The following is a 20611-nucleotide window of genomic DNA, read 5'->3' as shown; positions in this document are numbered from 1 at the left end:
CAGCCATTATCTTCAACTACAAATGGGCAAATATTGAAAAGAATGAGAAGACCCGATGTTGGGGCAGGATATGAGGAATCAGGCCCTATCATCCACTGCTGATGGTAGCAAAGAAATGGACCAATACTGCTGTAGGGTATCTAACAACCTCTGCTGAGATAGTAAATGTGTATCTCTTGCAATCACCAATTTTAGGTTTAGGAATCTATCTTATGTAAATAATTGAACAAGAGTTCAAGAATGTTTGTGTGTGAATGTGGTATTATTCACAGGAGAAAAAGGAGAAAAAAGAACTCAAGCTTACATGGTGCACAAGCTTGCTTAGGTAAATTATAGCATAACAGAACATCATAAAACAAAAGAATGATCTAGCTCTATATTGGAATAGAAAATATCTTAGATGTATTGTGTAGAAAAAAAGCACATGGTAAAAATGGCCATTCACATAGGAGCTGATTTACATGAAATTGTTCCCATTTGACTCTGTGGACATGAGGCACAGTCTAGAAGGAATTACTAATATGTCAGGGGAAGGCTGAGAGTTTAGGTGATTGCTACTTTGGTCTATATTTCCTGCATTGCCTGAATCTACATTATTATCTGTTTTCATAATCAGAAATTCAATAAAGCTGGGCTGTTTGTTTGGTCTTTTTTTTAAAATAAACTTTCAATTTTCAAATAGTTTTACAGAAACTTGAAAAGACGTATAGTGTTCCCATACACTCCACCCCAGTTTCCTGTGGTACTAACGTTTTACATTAACATGGTACATTCGTCACAACTCATGAACCAATACTGATACGTTATATAAACTAAAATCCATACTTTATCCAGATTTCCTTAGTTCTTTACTGAATGCTCCACCTCCTTGAGGATAAACTGTCTTCATAAATGTAGAACTCTTCTGCATGGGGGGTTTGTTTCTTGTCCTCCATTTATTTTTTTCAATCATTTAGTTTTACCAGTATGGACTCATAGATATTCATTGCGTACTTCAAGTTATAACCCCATATTACTTTAATTCTTTAAAAATTACTTTAAAAATTACTTTAAATTAAATTTAAAAATTTAATTCTTTAAAAAATTACTTTAATTCTTTTGTTGCTCAAAATATTTGTTCCACTTCTGGACATTGGGAGCTCTTTGAGTTGGCTCCGGAGCCTTTTTGACATATTCCCATCAATGTGGTCTTGTATTATGCATGTGTGTGTGTGTGTGTGTGTGTGTGTGTATGTGTGTTTAAAGCACTTCTTTACTTTCTGGCACAAGGGCTCCAGGTTCACCTTGTGTATTCCCTGCTCCAACCCTAAAATCAATCTCTCCTCCCAGGAATCCTGCTTCCTTTCCCTGGAGGATGGTATTAGAGACCAAGATCTATGCACTAAGTGCATAGGTAAAGTGTGCACCTAGTAAAGTGAAGTCAAGTCTGCAGTCATGTAGGCAGTCAGTGAAGCCCAGTGGCAGAATGAGGGTACCAATGAGAAGGGTGGGTAGGCTTAGGGACTGTCCTTGGGAGAAGGGCTCACTGGTGCTCAGCCAAACAGGAGACTAGCAGAATAAGAATAGTCAGCCTGGCCCTGCCCTGACCCCATCTCAGGGTTCCTTCTGAGTGGCCAGTGGGCTAGGGGAGGAGGAAGCATCCCTCTCCTTCCCTCTAGAATCTAGGGCCACTGTGGGTGATCATGTTCAGGCTTTAATAACCCCCAGGTCATGCTCATTCTGATGTCCTAGGTCAGATCTTGTTTGGCAACACCTTTGGGGGTAATGTCCAGCCCTGTGTATGTGGTGACTATTCATCACTCTCTGGCTGCCAGACAGCACTTTCAGACCTGTCCTGACTTGAGGAAATTCTGCCCCAGGAGCCTTGAAAAAGCTTCCAAACCAGAGGCCTGGGAGGTAGTGCTCCTTTTCCCAGCATCCTTGGCATTGGGGTTGCAGCACAAAACCTGGTGGCTCACTTGCATGCACATCCTAGTCAGGTGGGGAGCTGATCTGGGGAGGGGGGAGTTGCAGAGGAGAGGTGCAAGCTGACACCTGCTGAGCCCCACCTACCTGAGAGTTGCTCACAGATCTGGCTTGGGGACACAGTGTTGGCTGCACTCAGAAATAGGATCTATTTATATGGGACGTTACTGTTCTTTTAAAAAATTATTCCTAGTTTATCTGAAATTAAACCTTAACTAGGCATCTTGTATTTTATCTGAGACCCTGAAGAAGGAAATGAGCCTAAGGACTGTCTCAAGCCACAACAAGTTCCAGGGCAGAGGGGAATGATTTTGCCCCCCCAGAGTGTCCTATCATATCATCTCTTATCCAGATTTTTTTTGCCTGAAATCTTGAAAACATACAACATAAAATTCTCCAGCTGATAAAAGACGATTGGAAGTGCCAGCATTTGATTTGTCCCGAGGTAGGATTAGGGACACTGATGTGTCATGTACTCTCAGTCCCAAACAGTACTGGGAGCTCACTGCCAGGGTGACATCCAAAGGGGCAATGTCCAAGGCACTGAGGCATGAACACCAAAGAGGGCACTTGAAGAGAGATCAGGAGCTGATCTACCATACTGACCAGATGGGAGAACCAGGAAAGATCAGAAAGTAGCACAGGGCTATAGGACAACAGGAAAGCATGGATGACTTGGACCAACACTCAGCTGGATTTGTACCCTTCCTATAGTACATGCTGCTGAGCAGTAGGATGGCCCCTCTCCTAGGCCCATATAAATGACACTATGGAGACAGCTGATAACTTCTTCTGATTAATCATGCCTGTCTCAAATGAAAGCAAGGCAATGGAGCAGACATACCAAACACAGTAAGTAGCAATTATCACTAGCTTATAACTATACCCTTTCCCATTGGCTTCAAACACTACCAGAAGCATGGTTGGCATTCTAGTAAGTCTGTACTGACTAATCTAGAAAAAAACCCTATTCCATTCCTGCCTTACAGCTGCTTGTCCCATTCCTATCTCCTGCCCTGATCCCTGAATAGTGTTGTGTGACTCCTCAAGCCCAATGGCCCTAGATTTGTGAGGATTTTTATTATCTTATCTTTTATTTTCTAACTAGTAAAGGGGGCTCAATGCTGCCGAGCAAATTGTTTTATCTTATTCTCTACAGGAAAGACATCTCAGGCTGAGACAGGTATTGGAGGCCCCACGAGTTTATCCTAGGAGTGCTTCTTATATGCAGCCTGAGTCACACTATGTTGGAAGGTGAATGACACCTTGCACCTGTGTTTGCGTGTCCAGCTTTTCTGAATGTCAAAGGAAACATGATTGTGATCATATCAATCACACTGTGATATGTTGATCTGACTAAAATCCAGCTTTGAAATGTTATGTATTGTCATGCCTAGATTCTCTATCTAGTTTCTGCTTTGTAGTGAATAATTTATTTGAAGCTTACCTATCATTTGCCTTGGAAGCGTCACATCTACTTTTGATCCAAAACGCTAGAGTTCTGGAGAAAATGAGGAAATGAATGTTACTGTCTTCATTAATCTGTTTAGCACTAAAATAATAATAATAATAATAATAATAATAATAATAATAATAATAATCTGTTTAGCACTGGGCCAGACACAGAAAAGGTGTTGTTAGAAGGTAGCAATGTTCATTCCCTTGCATTAATTTTTGACCAATAAACATTTTAAAATTTTGTACCTAAACCAAAAGTATTAGAAGAAACAAGTAACAGTCACACCCGCTACACACACTTGAGACTCCTGAAGGAAGATTTTCAAAACAAATAATAATTACTGGGGCTCCTGGGTGGCCCAGTCAGTTAAGCAGACAATTCTTGACTTCAGCTCATGGTCTCAATGAGATTATACCCCCACTGGGCTCTGTGCTCAACAGGGTATCTGCTTGAAATTCTCTCTCTCTCTCTCTCTCTCTGCCCCTCCCACCTCTCTCTCTCTCTCTCTCTCTCTCTCTCTCTCTCTCTCTCAAATAAGTAAATAATTTTTTAAAGAAAGAAATAGTAATTATTGTCCAAGGTTTTTTCCACAATGGCGTTTTTGACATTTTGGGCTGGATAATTCTTTGTTTTGGGGGGTGTCCTTTGCATCATAGGATGTTTACTAGCATCCTTGGCTTCTATCTACCATATGCCATTTATACCCCCTTCTCAATTATGACAACCAAATAACATCTTCAGATATTGCCAAATATCCCCTGGGAGGCAGGAAGGTGGGAAATCACCTGCAGTTGAGAGCAACTGATCATTGTCAAATCCTCTGTATGAATTTTAACAGAGGGAAACAAATTTTATGGTCAACAAAACTGTCTTATAAAGGAAAAAATCTGTTATGAAACAGGCCTGTTTGTTCAGCTCTGGTCATTTGATGGATTTGGATATTTCAGGTCAGCTTGGAGCTGAATTTGTCAGCAGGCAAGCATCCAACAGTGATTATTCCCAGCAGAGATGCTGGAGAAGCCCTGCCAATGCAGAATACTCAGAATGCTGGATAAAATGCTTTTTAAAATATCTTTTTAAATGTAGGGTTATAGTAGTGGCCAAGTAAGAAATCTTCAGAGGCCCATGGTGAGAAAAACCCAAATACAGAGAGGCAAATGCTGAAGTCAGGATTTACCCTGAAGATATCTGCCAACCCCTGGGGGCCTGGAGCTGGATTTTGAGAAGTCTTGTGTACTAGGAATATGAGCCAAACTCTGGGCCTTAATGTGGGATGGGATGTAGGATTAGAGACACTTTCATTTAGCTCAGAAAAGTAACATTCTCAGTGGGTGAACTAGAAAAAAAGCTCAACCCTCAAAGTTCTAAGACTTGGCACTAAATTGAATAGAAAAAAAGATCTGCTTTGCTAATTCTTTTTAAAAATATTTATTTATTTATTTATTTATTTATTTATTTATTTATTTATTTATGAGAGAGAATGACTGGGAGGGACACAGGGAGAGGGAAAGAGAATAGACTCAAGTAGACTCCATGTTGAATGTGAAGCCTCATGTGGGGCTTGATCTCACAACTCTGAGATCATGACCTGAGCTGAAACCAAGAGTTGGACACTTAACCGACTGTGCTGCCCAGGTGCCTCTCCTTTGCTAATTCTTAATCATAAGCCTGCATACACATATTTTAGGGGTTGAAATTTATACTTCTTTTTTTTAAGATTTTTTTTTTTTTTATTCATGAGAGACACAGACTGAGAGAGAGAGGCAGAGACATAGGCAGTGGGAGAAGCAGGCTTCATGCAGGGAGTCCAATGTGGAACTCGATCCCAGGACCCCAGGATCACACCCTGAGCTGAAGGCAGACACTCAAACCCTGAGCCACCCAGGCATCCCTGAAATATATACTTCTTATGTAATTCCAAATTCAAAGCTAAAAATTCAGTGTAAACTTTGTACCAGTTTAGTTGTATCCTGTAGGCACCTGATAGAAGAAATGGAAACCCTCCTGAGAAGGACAAAAACTAACCCCACACCTCAAAACATCCCCAAAGATAAAGCTTTGAGAAATATGAAACAACAATAAATAAATCATAACATTTTAAATATAAAGTCACCATCAGTTAGAACTGAGAGAAACAACAAACTGCAGAATTAGACCCCCAAAGACAGTAATGATTGAATGCATAATATAAAACAAATATGTTTACTATGTTTAAAGAAGTAAAAAAGAGAAACTAGGAAGTACTATAGAGAAGCTAGAATCTATCTAGCTGACCAAGTATAAAGAAAAAAATAAAGGTGCTATTATTTGTAGGTAGCATATTTATGTACATAGAAAATCCAAAGGAATCTCCAAACAATCAGAATTAAATTAATTTATCAAGGAGGGAGGATACAAAGATAATATACCAAAATCAACTGTAACTGGAATAGCCAAAATAACCTTGAAAAAGAAGAACAATGTTGGGGTGCCTGGTGGCTCAGTTAGTTAAGTGTCTGCCTTTGTTTCAGGTCATGATCTCAGAATCCTGGGATCAAGTCCTGCATTGGGCTCCCTGTTCCACAGGGACCCTGCTTCTCCCTCTGCCTCTGCCTCTTTGTCTTTCTCAAATAAATAAATAAATAAATAAATAAATAAATAAATAAAATCTTTTTTAAAAGATTTGTTTAAAAAAAAGAAGAAAAAAATGTTGGAGGGCTCAATTTTAAAACTCACTACAAAGATACAGGAGTCAAGACAGTGTGATATTGGCACAAGGACAGATATATAGATCAATGGAATAGAACTAAAAGTCCAGAAATAAATATTCACATTTAGTGTCAGTTGATTGTCAACAAGGGTGCCAAACCAATTCAATGAAGAAATAATCTTTTCAGATAATTGTGTCGGGACAACTGGATATCCACATGGAAAAGAATCAAATTTGACCATATACACCATATACAAAAGGTAACTCAAAATGGACCAAAGACCTAAATACCAGAGCTAAAACTATAAGTCTCTTAGAAGAAAACATAGGTGTAAATCTTTGTGACCTTGAATTAGTATGACATTAAAAACACAAGCAACAAAAGAAAAAAATATACAAATCATACTTCATCAAAATGTCAAAATTTTGTGCCTCAAAGAACATAATCAAGAAAGTAAAAAGACAATGATAGAATGAGAGAAAATTTTTGTAACTATTATATTTGATAAAAGGTTGTATCTAGGATATATAAAGAGCTCTACAACTCAATAATAATATGAAAAATAACTCAATTTTTTAAAATGAGCAAATCTGAATATACGTTTCTCCAAAGAAAATATGCAATCGCCAATAAGCACACAAAAAGATAATCAACGTGATTAGGTATCAGGGAAATGTAAATCAATGCATGTATGTTCATCTAATGGATGACAAAGGTGACACTTGGAAACAGTGGGGAAAGGAAAAGATATTCTTTTCTAGGGCAATTGAATAGCGAAGGGGACAAATAAATTTTGACCCCTACCTCACATCATTCACAAATCAATTCTAGGTAGGACTGTAGGTCTAAATGGAAATAATTTTTAAAAATCTGTTATTTAGGGGTACCTAGATGGCTCAGTCAGTTAGGCGTCTGCCTTCAGCTCAGGTCATGTTCCTATGGTCCTGGGATTGAGCCTGACATCAAGGTCCCTGCTCAGCAGGGAGTCTGCTTCTCCCTCTCTTTCTCCCCCTGTGTGCTCTCTCTCCCTCTCTCTTAAATAAATACATAAATAAATAAATAAATAAATAAATAAATAAATCTTTTTTTTGGAACAATCATTTATTTATTATTTTTTAGGGAGAGAGAATCTTAAGTAGTCTCTATGCCCAGTGTGGAGTCCAATGTAAGGCTTGATCTCACAATCTTGAGATCATGACCTGAACTGAAATTAAGAGACAGAAGTTTAACTGAAGCAACCAGGCACCCTAAAAATCTTTTAGAATAGAACTTAGGGTAGGCAAATATTTCTTAGCATGACCCAAAAATAACTAATCATAAAGGGGAAAATGATAAACTGGACTACATTGAGATTAAAAAAAAACAAACAAACAAACTTCTGTTCATGGGATGCCTGTATGGCTCAGCAGTTGAGCGTCTGCCTTCAGCTCAGAGCGTGATCCTGGTCCAGCGATTGAGTCCCACATTGGGCTCCCTGTGAGGACCTTGCTTCTCCCTCTTCCTATGTCTCTAATGAATATGAGATATGTCTATGTCTCTGTGTCTCTCATGAATAAATAAATAAAATCTTAAAAAAAAACCCTTCTGTTCATAAAAAGGCACCATTAAGATTGTGAAAGACAAACATGAACTGGAAGAACATAGTTACAATATAGGACTCACATGGCCAATACACTATTCAAAGCCTCCTTCAAGAAAGGACTGCTCACTGCTGAGTGAGGAGTGTGATTAACTCATAATCTCCTACTGTTAACTCCTTTGGGTCCACACCATCTTTCAAGCCAAGGACCAGGCCAGTGGTCCTTGACCAATGATTAAGAAAGGCAATAATGACCAAGCATGTTTTCTGTGGAGTGTTCCCCAGCCGATGATAAACAAAATAGTGGTACAAGAACCTAATGATTTCCACCCCCATTCCCCATGGGACTCCTCTAATGGGTAGCCTTTGCTCCAGACCTCCCTGTTGGGCTGTCAGAGACCTTCAGGTCTGCACTATAGTCTAATCCTGCTTCCTTTCCTTTTCTTTCTTTTCTTTCTTTTCCTCTTCTTTCATGGGTATTACTCCACAATAAGCCTTTCACTTCCTAACTCTACCTCAGTCTCTACTTCTTAGAGAACTCAAATAATTTTAACTTATAACTGGAATATATAAAAAGAATCATCACAAAATAATAAACAAAATAAAATGGCAGACAACACAACAGAAAAATAGGCAATAGGGACACCTGGGTGGCTCAGTGGTTGAGTGTCTGCCTTTGGCTCAGATCGTAATCCTGGGGTCCTGAGATCAAGTCCCACATCGTATTTCCTACAGAGAACCTGCTTCTCCCTCTGCCTATGTCTCTGCCTCTCTCTGTCTCTCATGAATAAATAAATAAAATCTTTAAAAAAAGAAAAGCAGGCAGTGTACTTGAATAAGCATTTCATAAAAGAGAATATCCAAATAGCCAATAAATGAAAATGTTCTTATGTTAGTCCTCTGGGGCTGCTACAACAAATTCCCACAACCTCCATGGCTTAAAATAGCAAAATTTATTTTCTTACAGTTCTGGAGGCTAGAAGTCTGAAATTAAGGTATTGGTAAGGTCATCTTCCCTCTTGAGGCTCTGCAGGGAAGGATATCCATTCCTCATGTTTTCTGGTTTCTGGCAGCTGCTGGCATTCCTTGGCTGGTGGCTGCATCATTCTCTGCTTCTATCTTCCTCTTAACTACTCTTCTATTGTGTCTAATCTTTCTCTGCTTCTGTCTTACAAGGACATTTATAGGACCCACCTGATAATCCAAATAATCTTCTCGTCTCAAAACACTTAACTTAATCACACTTGCAAAAACTTTATTATGTAAGGTAATGTTCATAGCTTCCAGGAATTAGGACCTGCTCTCTTTGTGGGGCTCATTGAAATACTGAGCTCACTGAAATACTGAAATAATTAGAGGACTACAGAATGCTTCTCCTTCCCTTATACTTACCAGTACATCACTGAAGGCCTATTTACAATAGATCCTTTCAAGCACTACATTATATCCAGCTATCAAGAAGAAATTATAAGGTACACTAAAAAGAAAATAAACAGCTTGAAGAGACAGAGAAAGCATTAGAATTAGACATTGGATGTTGGAATTATAGACAGAGAATTTGAAATAACTGTGATTAATATGCTAAGGTCTCTACTGGATAAACAGCATGCAAGAACAGATGAACAGTGTTTAAGAAGAGAGATGGAAATCCTAAGAAAGAACCAAAAAGAGATGCTAGAGATTAGAAATATTATAACATAGGGACATCTGAGTGGCTTGGTGGTAGAGCATCTGCCTTCTGCTCAGGTTGTGATCTTGATCCTGAGATCAAGTCCCACACCAAGCTCCTCACAGGGATCCTGCTTCTCCCTCTGCCTATCTCTCTGCCTTGTCTCTCTGTGTCTCTCATGAATAAATAAATAAAATCCTTTTTTAAAAAATAAGCATTGTAACATAAATGAAGAATGTCTTTGATGAGCTTATTAGTTGATTGGATATGGCTGTGGGAAGAATCTCTGAGACTGAGAATCTATCAATAGATAACTCTAAAAATGAAAATCAAAGAGAACAACAAAAACAACAACAACAAAACAGAAAAAATATCCAAGAATTATAGGGTAACTACAAAAAGAGTAACACATAATCATAATACCCAAGGGAAAATAAAGAGAGAAAGGAACAGAAGAAATACTTTGAAACATTAATGACTAAGAGTTTCCTCAAATTAATGTCAGACACCAAACCACAAATCCAGGAAATTCAGAGAACACTAAGAAGGAAAATGCCCCCAAAAAACCCCCCTACATCTAGGCATATCATTTTCCAAACAAAAGAGAATCAAAAATAAAGAAAATATCCTTAACTTAAAGAAGCCAGAAGAAAAAACACCTTACCTATAGAGGAGCAAAGATAAGAATTATACCTGACTTCTCCTCAGAAACAATGCAAGTAAGAAGAAAACGGAGTGAAGTATAGCTGACCCTTGAACAACAAAGGGGTTAGGGCTGGACGTCCTGTACAGCCAAAAATCTGAGTATCACTTTTACTCCCTCAAAACTTAAGTACTGATAGTCAACTGTTGACCAGAATTATTACCAATAACATAAATATTCGAGTAACACATATTTTGTATATGTATTATGTACTGTGTTCTTACAATAAAGTAAATAGAAAAAAAGAAAATGTTATTAAGAAAATCATAAGGAAGAGGGATCCCTGGGTGGCGCAGCGGTTTGGCGCCTGCCTTTGGCCCAGGGCGCGATCCTGGAGACCTGGGATCGAGTCCCACATCAGGCTCCAGTGCATGGAGCCTGCTTCTCCCTCTGCCTTTGTCTCTGCCTCTCTCTCTCTCTGTGTGTGACTATCATAAATAAATAAAAATTAAAAAAAAAATTTAAAAAAAGAAAATCATAAGGAAGAAAAAATACATTTACTATACTGTATTTATTTTTTTTAAATGGGCAACCTGGGTAGCTCAGCGGTTTAGGGCCACCTTCAGCCCAGGGTGTGATCCTGGAGACCCAGGATTGAGTCCCATGTTGGGCTCCCTGCATGGAGACTGCTTCTCCCTCTGCATCTCTCTCTCTCTCTCTCTCTCTCTCTCTCTCTCTTTCTCTGTTTCTCATGAATAAATAAATAAAATCTTTTTTTTTTAAGCCACATATAGGGGCGCCCAGTGGCTCAGTTGGTTACGTGTCCAACAATTTATTTCAATTCAGGTCTTGATCTCAGGGTCATGAGTTCAAGCCCTGCGTTAGACTCTACCACTTTTTAAAAAAGCCTCATATAAGTGGACTCACACAATTCAAACCCATGTTGTTCAAGAGTCAATGATATTTAAAATGTAGAGAGACAAGAAAACCACCACCCTAGAATTCTGTAAAATTATCCTTCAAAAATGAAGGAAATAGACTTTCTCAAACAAACAAAATTGAGGGATTTTTTTTTTTTTGCCAATAGATTTATCTTGGAAGAAATGTTAAAAGAATTTCTTTAGAGAGAAGAAAATAATATAAGTCAGAAACTTGGATCTACAAAAAGAATACTGAAAAAAGGAATAAGTGAAGGTAAAATAAAAACTTTCATTTTTACTCTTAATTGATCTAACAGATAACTGCTCAAAATAATAATAGCAACCATACATTTGATTATATATGTATATAGTGAAATGAATGACAGCAATGATACAAGGGATGGGAAGGAAGAATTAGTATTATTTATTACTATAAGGTACTTAAATTGTGTGTGAAGTACAGTGTTATTTGAAAGTGGGTTTGGATTAGTTATAAATGTATATTGCAATCTCTAAGGCAACCACTAAAAAGTGTTTTAAAAAAGTGTAACTGATATTTTAAGAAAGAAGAGAAAATAGAATCATATAAAATGTGTAATTAGAACCACAAAAAGCAGGGAAAAAGTGGAGGATAAAAATAGGAACAAAGAACAAAAGCAACAAACAGAAAACAGTAACAAATATGGTAAATATTGATCTGACTATATTAATAATCACTCTGGATGTCAATGGTCTAAATGCACCATTTAAAAGACAGAGAACATCACAGTGTATCAAAAAAGGACCCAAGAAATGTTATGCACAAGAAACCCACTATAACCACAAAGACACACAAATTACAAGTGAATGGATAAAAAAAATATACCATGCTATCATTAACCAAAAGCAAGCAGGAGTAGCTATCTTTTTTTAAAAAAAAAGATTTTATTTATTTATTCATGAGAGACACACACACACAGAGAGAGAGGCAGAGACACAGGCAGAGGGAGAAGCAGGCTCCATGCAGGGAGCCTGACGTGGGACTCGATCCCAGGTCTCCAGGATCATGCCCTGGGCCGAAGGCAGGCGCCAAACCGCTGAGCCACCCAGGCGTCCCAGGAGTAGCTATCTTAATTTCAGTGTGCATTTCAAAGCAAGGAGAGTTATCAGAGCTATATGGACATTACATAATAACAAAGTAGTCAAGTCCCTGAGAAGACATAATAATCTTTAATGGTCATCCACCTAACAACAGAGTGTCAAAATATGTGAAGCAGTGAATGGTGGGACTGCAGGGAGAGATAGATGAATCCACTATCATAGTTGGAGACTTCAACACCCACCCAGCAGAAATGGGTCAGTAGGTTTCCCACTAGAATCAGGAAACCCTTTTCATTACTCTTTTTTAACACTGTACTGGAAATCCTAATTAGTACAATAAGATAAGAAAAAGAAATAAAGGGTATACTGATTGAGAAGGAAGAACTAAAACTGCCTTTGTTCACAGATAACATGATTGCCCATGTAGAAAATCTGAAAGAGTAAAATTTAGCTGTGAACTTAAAACTGCTCTAAAGAAATTGTTGTTTTTAAAACATAGAGAGCAAAAATTAGAATGACAAGGAGAAATTGACTTATCCGCCATCATAATTGGAGATTTTAATTCATCTTTTTTTGTAATTTACAGACCAAGTAGATAAAACAAAACAAAACAAAAATCAGTAAGACTATTGATGACTTGAGCAATGCTTAACTTACACAGAACTCTGCACAAATCAAATTAGGAAAACATTCTTTTTAAGAATCCATGGTATGTTTTACAAAAATTGGCCACATACTTGTATGAATGAAAAGCAAGTCTAAACAAAGTTCAAAGAGTTGGACATACAGATCACATATAGATTCATAGAGATCACATTCTTAAACAAGGAAGTCATTGGTAACAAAAAATTATAATAGATTTGGAAATTAAAACATATAATCTAAACAAATCATGCCAGGGGTCAAAGGAAAACGGTCTGAGGCTCCAAACTTCCATGAGGTGAAACAGCTAATGAGAAATCTCTGAGGGTAGAATGACTGAAGACCCTTTAAGAAAAGAGAGTCCATGGGACACCTGGGTGGCTCAGTGGTTGGGTGCTTGTCTTTGGCTCAGGTCATGATCCTGGGATCTGGGATCGAGTCCCACATCGGGCTCCCTGCATGGAGCCTGCTTCTCCTTCTGCCTATGTTGCTGCCTCTCTTTTTGTGTCTCTCATGAATGAATGAATAATGAATGAATGAATAAAAATAAAAATAAAGAAAAGAGGGTCCAATGCTGAATTTGAAGCTGCTTTTACTTCTACATCATTGTCTGCGTTAATAGATCTCTCTTAGCTAATGATCATATGTCAATCATGATTGGACTTGCTTATGACAGGTCCATAATTGAACCAGTCACTATGACTGGAATCTTCAGATTGGTCAGCCTGGGCTAGGTTCCACCTCTGTGAAGCTGGAAATAGGAGTGGGAGTGTTTTGATGCCTATACTCTCCAAGACCACATAGGGCCTTCCTTCCTGGGAAGGAAGCTTGACAAACAAAATCACCCTTCTTCCCATAAATACAATTCTATAAACACTCCTAAGGAACAGAATACAATGACTCTACAAACAAATACTGAAAACCAAAATCATGTCTAGTTGCCACACTCAGTCCAAAATTCAGGATTTCCAGGTGATGCATTTTCCTCTTTTGTGAGGTTCTGAAACATTCTTTCATGGATTTGGCACCCTATAGCCAAAAGATAAATTTAACCACCATCTCCACCATCCCCAGCATACCCAAAACCCAATGACAAAGGGACATCAGAAATGCCACAATAAGTCTCCCATTCGGCAATGAGGAGAAGGAATAATCATGCAAAGTGGCTTCTAGTACACTCCATGTTCTGCAGGGTAGGAACAAAGACAGCCCCAGGCAGTCTTCTGGGTCAGACAGCCCAACTGCCCCCTTTCTACTAATTGCAAAGACACTCCTGGTCTTGAGATTTCCAAGACCACTTCTAAGTAAGGTGTAGGGGAAGACTCCTCATTGAGGGGCTACTTTAGTGGCCTCTCCCTTTCAGCGTAATTGTTGGGCCTGGGGTTGCCCTGGAGTTTAAGCAATCACATACCACTGTTGGCCAAGCTTGAAATTTTCTGGATGTATAATATCCCTACAATCCTAGTGAGGAGCTGTTACATTTGAGTTTACAAACTCTGTTAGTTAAAAACAACAGTAGAAGTCTATTACTGGTCATGGTCCTTGAACTAGACTTGCCTTGAGGTTTCTGACTCCGAGATAATCACTGCCCTTTGGCCTTGTGTTCAGATTGAGAGCTCCCTTCTAGACTTGAAGTGGGAAACAGAACTAATCTGATGCCTACCTCCAGTCTGTAGCTCAGTGCCCAATGGGAAAAGAGAATTTATTAACTCTGATGTTAAGTAGATCCAGGGGTGGATCCAGCTCTAGGTGTAGTTTGATCTTAAGGCTCAAATAGACCCTCAAGGCTTTGTCTCTTCTCCTTTTTCAGCTCTGCTTGCCTCATGTGGCCTTTGCCTGAATGAGGTTGTATCCATATGATAGGAAAGATAGCCTTTGGAAGCCTCAGATTCATATCCCTTCAACTTTGCAAATAGCTAAGAAGACATCTGTCTCCCCATATCAATCTGAGGCAATTCTGTGACTCATCTTGAGTTACATAGCCAGGCCTGTGGTCATTCAGTTGGGATATTCCAGCCAGCTTGAGCCAGGTGCCCACATTGCCCTGATGAGGGTGAAAGATGGGGCTGGGTATGATGATTGGCAGTTCTGTAGGAACTATATGGAGTGGGGTAAAATGCTTCAAAGGAATAGACGACAAAGACAGAGAAGTCCACAATGGAGAGTCAAGAGAAAATGAGGGCTAAATAGTGGGATACAGCATGGGAAGTAACTCTGCATGAATTCCTGAGCATTTATTGTAAGGAACCTCCAATTTGCCTCTGAGTTTCCTAATGATCAAAGAAAGCCAAGAGGAAAAACATGATCAGTGATGCAAACCAGATGCCAGCTGAGATCTCCAGGCCCAGGGGAGGTCCCAAGCATGACCTAAGTTTTCTTGCCGGTTCCCAGGAGGCTTACTTTCTCAGGGTTCTTGATCCCACAAGGGGGAATCTGTTCCACACCATATGGCTTCCAGACAGGAGGCTTACCTTTTTTTGGCGTCTACAAAAGATTTCACCCACACAAAGTAATTAATGAAGACTTTTACAGGAAAACAGGGTTGGACGGAGGGTGGTCTTCAAATGTCCTTTGCCTCCTGTGATGAGTTGAACTGTGTTCCCCGCAAAACGTATATGTTGAAGTCCTAGCCCCCCAGTACCTCAGAATATGACTGTATTTGGAAATAGGGTCTTTAAAGATGAAGTTAAAATAGGTGATTGGAGTGGCCCTATTCCAACATGACTGGTTGGTGTCTTTGGGACACAGACATGCATAGAAGGAAGACCATGTGAAGACACAAGGAGAAGGCGGCCATCTGCAAGCCAATGAGAGAGGCTTTAGAAGAGACAAATGCTGCCCACACCTTGATTTCGAACTTCTAGCACCCACAACTGCAGGAAGATAAATGTATGTTGTGTAAGCCACCCAGTCCATGGTGCTCTGTTACAGCAGCCCCAGCAAACAACAAGCCCCTGTGCCACTGGCCTTCACCTCCCCCATCATCTCACAGATACCTCTTCCTATTCCTCCCCTGGCTCCTCTCCTTCTCAGAGGTCAAATTCCCCTCTTTGTCTCAATCTGTGCCTTACCCCGAGTTGCTTGTCCTATAAAAGCACCCAGTTCTTGTGTTTCTACCCCCATGCCTCCAGCTTATCAAAATATTTTCCCAAACAAGGACTGTTTGCTTCCTAAGAATTATTCTGCTACCAGCCATTAGGATCAAACTATGTCCCCTTGTTTTAGCACTGTGCTTCTGATGAAGAAAATCCCTGTGTGAGACAAGTGTCCCTACAATCCTCACATAAGGGAAATGGAGTCGGGTTCAAGGCATCTGCTACAACATGCCCACAATAAGCCCACTGATCTCAAATACATGGCAGAAGGCCTAGTGCCCAAGAGCAGGGATAATGAAAGCAAGTGTGATACTTTGAGGGAAAGTCAGTCTTCAGAAAAAGTTGTCTCGGAGAAGAGCCTTTTTTAGTCTGGCTCAGTCAGGTCTAAAGGGGGAGATATCCTGCGTATTCTCCAGATAATCCTCTGTGAACATTATTTCTCAAGGGTTGATATTAGGGCTGGCAGCAGTAGTTCTAAAAACGTCACCGGGCCACAGCACGCTGGCATTACTGTTGTAGACTATACCAGATTTATGGAATTTTAAAATCAACCAAACTATTGATAAGGCGAAATACTATTATTATGCCCATTTTACATTCGGGGAGACTGATACTCCGCTTGGTTGAGTAAGGTCAAGGTCAGAACCAAAGTTTATACTCTGGCCTATTTGATGCTGAAGCTTCAAGCCTTCTAAAATTTAGTTCTTGGGGATCCCTGGGTGGCTCCGCGGTTTGGCGCCTGCCTTCGGCCCAGGGCATGATCCTGCAGTCCCGGGATCGAGTCCCACATCAGGTTCTGTGCACGGAAACTGCTTCTCCCTCTGCCTGTGTCTCTGCCTCTCTCTCTCTCTCTCTCTGTGTCTCTCGTGAATAAATAAATAAAATCTTTAAAAATAAATAAATAAAAGCAATGGTGCCTATAAACATAGGCATAAAAAATAAGAAATAAAATTTAGTTCTTGATCTCATTCCCACTTGGTTTGAAAAGCATATATATTGTGGTTAAGAGCAGAGATTGGTTTCGAATCCTGGCTTTATTATTTAGTAGATTTTGTGTTGCTACTTAACCATTCTCTGCTTTCGTTTCCTTAACTGTAAATTGAAGCTTGTGATAATATGTGTCTCATAGAGTTGCTGCGATATTAACTGAGCTTAGAACAATATCTGTCATACAGTCGGTAATCAATGCACTATTCTTCTTCTCTAGCCAGAGCTTCTTACCTCTGTCTTATCTTCAGCAACGGATGTGTAGTAAGCACCTGCTTTGATGCTAAGGTCAGCCCCTGCCCTCAAGCTGCCTTAGTGGGTGGCAGGGGGATAACTGAGTCAACAGCTGGAGTACTGGAACCCTAGTGTGGGTGGTGAGTAATATTAGGGAGGCTAGGGCAGCAGGCTTCGGAGACCAGAATGGCCAGTTGCCTGGGGGAGGAGAAGGTGCACAGAGTAACCATGTTTGCTCCGGATCTAGGAGAATGAGTAATGATTTTCCAGGAAAGGCATCATCAGGATGCTGCTGGTGGGTAGTGGCAGGGGAGGTAAAGCCTTTTTTTTTTTAAGGTTTTATTTATTTATTCATGTGAGACACAGAGAGCAGAGGCACAGACACAGGCATAGGGAGAAGCAGGCTCCATGCAGGGAGCCCGACGTGGGACTCGATCCCCGGTCTCCAGGATCCCGCCCTAGGCTGAAGGCGGGGCTAAACCGCTGAGCCACCCGGGGTTCCCAGGTAGAGCCATTATGAGCAGTTTATTGGAACAAAGGGCGTTTGGGGCTGGGGATGTAATGGCAGAGATCAGAGATGCTTTTCAACTGGAGGAATGCCTCAGACTGGTGTTTTAAATAGTACTTAGGCCAGCCACGAGGGAGAATGGGAGAGAGGTCAGTAGAATAAGGGAGGCTGGCTAGGCATCTATTGTCTAGAAAGATTCCAACATACCTGGGCACTAGTTCTTTGGGAACCCATGGGCTGAGCCTGCCAGGCTGTGGTGAGGAGCGGGAAGGTTCCATCCTGTGTGGCTAGGCACAGTCTCCTGGGCTTGTTCCATCTGCCTCAGTTTACCCTGTGAGGGACGTAATGCTCAAGAAGAGCCTTGAGGCTGGCCTAAGGAAGAGGAGGATCAGGTCATCTGACCCTGAGCTTTGGAGCCCAACTCAAGAAAGCTGAATAATATATGTAACTCTTCAGCGCAAACAGTCCACCTGAGAGACAGCTGCTGTGTTACTGATAAGAGCAGGGAGTTCCCTACGTGGCAGCCAGTGCCTGGCCTCACAAAGTTTCACTGGCCCCTCTGGTGGAATTAATATAAGATCAACAAGAGCCTGGGCATGCACCTGCTCCTTTCATTCAGCAGAACTGCTTTGTGACACTGAAGAGTGAGCGAGAACTGTCAGGATAGCTTTGACTCACAGTACTCAATAAAATAGTAAAGTTTCCAAGAAATCCTGCTGTTTGGGAAACGGTCTAGTAAAAAGTTGCTAAATCAAAGAAAAGTAGGAAAAGGAGGGAAAGAAGGAGGCTTCATGGTCAGGGGCCGGAAGTGAGTAGCCAGCACCAGCCCCCATCATCCTAAGCACACCCCCAGCCTGGCACCTGGCCTTGGAGCCTTCCTGTCCACTGGGCCCAACGTCTTATGTCCCTGAAGGAGCCTTTGCCACTTCTTGTTGGCTAGCCTGTGTTCCTGACACAGCCTTCCTTCTGCTGGATCTGCCCTGCTCTGATCTGGTATCTTCTCTCTGGCCAAGTAATCTGAGGCAGCTTCCAGAATGCCCCTGACACAGGGCATCAGTGAAGGCAAGCCTCGTGACACCTATGTTACTTGGTGGCTTAGACCTGGGGAAGTCCCTCTCCAAGGCTGGCTGTGCAAATACAGCTGTTTATCACCAGCAGCCGGTAGCAGTGGGTCTTTTCCCTCATGCCTTTCGTTTCTTTCCAAAGCGCCAAGCATACAGCCAAACACAGAGGAATGGTCTCACGAAAGCCATTCAGAATGGAAATGTTTGCCTTGGAACACTAGCATCTTTGTGGGAGAGCCTCTTCTTTGCTTCTGGGGGAGCCCTCTGCTGGCAGTGGGGGCCCTGTGGTGGTGGCTGGGCTCCAAGGTGAAGGTTGAACCCCAGGACGTGTGATGAGGAGCCAAGGGAGGGAAGGAAAGCTCCTTCTGCTTCTGGATTTCCATGTTCTACACCCCCATGGGCACATGCTTCTGAGGTGCTTCCTTTCTGTTCCACAGACACCTGTGAGATTTCCTGGCCAACATCAGTTCTCCCTCCGGACACAGGCAGGGAAGTCCTGGTGGCCTTGGCAACAGCATCACTTTGGAGCCCAGACGGAAAATGGCAAGAGGAACTCTAAGAAATGACTGCTGCTTCTTGGCTTCGCTTTTGTGCCTAGCATCCTGAGCCAGTTAGACCATCTACTTCCTACCCCAGGACGCAGAGCACTGCTCTGACACTCTGGAAAGCCCTGTGGGATGTAGAAGGGTAATAACGACACACACCTACACAGTGCATGGAGGCTGCGGAGGACCTGTCATTGCAAGGTTTCTCTCATTCCCCACTGCTCCCTGAGGTATCGTCGCCTCCGTTTTAAGAGTGAGGAAAGGGGCCTGGAGAGGCCAGTGGCTTGCCCAATTCCATATCAACAGAGCAGCCTTTGTGCTTCTGGTTCAATGCTCTTTCTTTACAGGCTGTACCACGTGGGGGTCTGGAGGGGCGGGACTGTCTCATGCTCTCTGGACACACAGGTCTTCGCAGTGGTGTCCCTCTCTCCTTACCTCCCAGACAGAGCAACCCAGGCTTGCTGCCCTGTTGGCATAAGGCTCCCTGGGCTTGAGTTTGAGGTGAGGAGATTCAAGGCAGCCAACTTTTTTGGAAAAGATTTTATTTATTTATCCATGAGAGACACAAAGAAAGAGGCAAAGACATAGGCAGAGGGAGAAGCAGGCTCCCTGCAGGGAGCCCAGTACAAGTCTTGATCCCAGGACACCAGGATCACACCCTGAGCCCAAGGCAGATGCTCAACCACTGAGCCACCCAGGTGCCCCAAGGCAGCCATTATAAATGTTGTCGTTGGTCTTGAGGAAGGGTACACAAAGCCTGTGGTATTCTAGGCACAGGACAAGATGGAGTATGGGGCAGGAGAAATGGAGAGGCGTGGTGGGGGGCTATTCCTTGCCTTGGGGAGTTTAAGTAGCTCCTGTTCTGAAGGGTGCCTGGGAAAGTGTGCATGAAAAATAAAAACCTAAAAGTAAACAGTTGTTCCATTTGTACAGTTAAGAACTTGGAGAGGGGCAAGTTCTGGTTTTTCAACATAGTTTTAGGTCAAGTACAATTATAACTCTCATTACTGCCCCCAGGTTACATTCCATGGCTCCCTTTGCCCTAGAACAAAGCTCTGGCTTTCAGACTTCCTAAGGCCACCATAATTAATGTCTTCTGTTTGCATTTTGCCCCTTCTGTTTAAATTTGGGGGCTCCTTCTGGCAGGCCCTTCTCTTGGCTTAGATTCAACTCATGTTCACTGGCACGGTGTTGGCAGTTTTCACCTACACGACCACATGAAATTCTCCCAGTCAGCCCATAAGACTGGTTTCCTCTCTCAGTTTCAGAGATGAGAAAATTAAGTTTTCAAGTGGTTAAGTCATTTGTCCCACGTCACCAGGCAGCAAGTGGTGCCTGCTGTGCAAGCCACACGCTGAACATGTGTAGACACAACATAGGCCCATCTAGGGTAAGAAACTTTCCTAACTTACTCAAAGCATTCTCAATTGTCTTATGTTTCTGTCACAGCCACCCCACAGCCTCAGCCATACCTTTCAAGTTATTCAATTATTCATATGGCTGGATTTTACCAATCTAGGTCTTTTTTTTA

At 41.4% G+C, this 20611-nt stretch overlaps 1 long non-coding RNA gene across 3 annotated transcripts in view; it reads left to right on the top strand.

The window, feature by feature from the left end:
- The window catches only part of LOC102156388, a 34123-nt gene that overhangs the window by 12486 nt on the left and 1026 nt on the right, over window positions 1–20611 (top strand). Inside the window, exon 3 of one of the 3 annotated variants that reach the window (XR_005372468.1) lies at window positions 18973–19281. This is a non-coding gene — a long non-coding RNA (uncharacterized LOC102156388). Of the gene's footprint in view, window positions 1–18972; window positions 20471–20611 lie in introns of all 3 variants that reach the window. The other 2 variants (XR_005372466.1, XR_005372467.1) reach the window with 2 other exon arrangements.

Source organism: Canis lupus, chromosome 17 (genome assembly GCF_011100685.1).
Source record: "Canis lupus familiaris isolate Mischka breed German Shepherd chromosome 17, alternate assembly UU_Cfam_GSD_1.0, whole genome shotgun sequence".
NCBI classification, from domain to species: domain Eukaryota; kingdom Metazoa; phylum Chordata; class Mammalia; order Carnivora; family Canidae; genus Canis; species Canis lupus.
The sequence above is the reverse complement of the archived record's forward strand: the minus strand, read 5'-3'. Positions and strand labels throughout refer to the sequence as shown.